A 1617-nucleotide genomic window follows, 5' to 3' on the forward strand; every position below is an offset into this window, starting at 1 on the left:
GTAGGTTCAATGTATCGATAGTAATCCCAGTCAAAATCCCAGAAAGTTATTTTGTGGATATTGACAAACTGATTTTAAAATTTATACGGAGAGGCAAAAGATCCAGAACAGCCAAGTCAATGTTGAAGGGAAAGAACAAAATTAGAGGATTGACACTACACAACTTCACGACCTATAAATTACATTATATATATTATTATTATAATCAAGACAGTGTTGTATTGGTGAAAGGATAGATAAATAGATCAGTGGAACAGAAGAGGGAGCCTAGAGCTAGATGCGCATAAAATATGTTCAACTGATTTTTAACAAAGGAGCAAAGGCAATACAATGGAGCAGATATACTCTTTTCAACAAATGGTGCTGGAATAACAGGATAGCCACAGGCCAAAAAATAAAAATATATGAATCTAGATATAAATCTTATACCTTTCACAAAATTAAAATGTATCAGGCTTAAAACAGAACTATAAAACTTCTAGACTGGAAGATGTGGTTAGAAGTATGCACAGGGGACCACGGGAACCCAGAGGAGATGTCCTCAAATGATCTTTATGGAAGAACAGGTTAGGGAGGGCTTTCTGAAATGAGGTGATGCCTGAGATGAGATTTGATGGTTTACTAGGTGAGAAGATTAAAGAAGGACCTTCCAGGAAGAGGTGATGGCTTGAGTAAAGGCCTGATGGTGCCCAAATCCTGTTGTGTCAAACTACACTGCCATTTAACACTCTAACACCAACGCACGCCTGGACCAGGACGGCTGAGACAATGACCGCCAACAGGGCGCTGGTGAGCCTGACTGCATGGACAAAGATGGCCCCAGCGGCTCTGCAGTCCCCATCTATGTGCGCTTCCTCATTGTCGGGTTGGTGTTTGTTGCCTTCATCATCTTGGGATCCCTTGTGGCCGCCTGCTGCTGCAGATGCCTCCGGCCCAAGCAGGAGCCTCAGCAGAGCCGGGGCCCCAGGAGGACCCCGCCTGATGGAGGTTATCCTCATGATCCTAAGCCCAGCACCTCCCGGGGCTCCTCCTCCCACTAGTCCAGCACAGCCACCAGCTCCAGCTCCAGCGCCAACTCAGGGGATGGGGCGCCAGACCAGGTCCCAAACCAACTGTTGCTTGCCTGAGGGCACCATGAACAATGTGTATGTGGACATGTCCACTAGATTCTCCGTGCTCAACTGCCAGCAGGCCACCCAGATCGTGCCCCATTGAGGGCAGTACTTGCATCCCCCCTTTGTGGAGTATGCTGCAGCCAGACTCAGTGCCCATGACCCCAGTGCCCCCATTCCTGGACTGGCTGCAGACGGGCTACAGGCAGATCCAGGCTCCCTTCCCTCACACTAACAGCAAACAGAAGATGTACCCAACGGTGACCTTGTAATGCAGAGTGTGGCTGGGGGCCTGGACCAGACAGGCGAGTGGGAACTGTGGGCTTGGGAAGGATTCTAGCTTGGAAGTTCGTGCCTGTTGGTGGTGTTTATGGCATGGTTCTGTTGGATGGCTTCATTTGCCCCCAAACTGGAGGAAAACATCTTTCTCCAAATGAGTGTTTCTAGATATGTTTTGGGCTTCCCTTGTAGCTTAACTGTAAAGAATCTGCCTGCAATGCAGGAG

The 1617-nt window shown here is 48.2% G+C and overlaps 1 pseudogene; it reads left to right on the forward strand.

Annotated features, from left to right (window-relative positions):
- Positions 1–728: 728 nt before the first annotated feature.
- LOC129639945 (protein shisa-2 homolog) lies at positions 729–1384 on the forward strand (annotated as a pseudogene).
- The last annotated feature ends 233 nt before the right edge of the window (positions 1385–1617 follow it).

This window comes from Bubalus kerabau, chromosome X (genome assembly GCF_029407905.1).
Source record: "Bubalus kerabau isolate K-KA32 ecotype Philippines breed swamp buffalo chromosome X, PCC_UOA_SB_1v2, whole genome shotgun sequence".
NCBI lineage: Eukaryota > Metazoa > Chordata > Mammalia > Artiodactyla > Bovidae > Bubalus > Bubalus kerabau.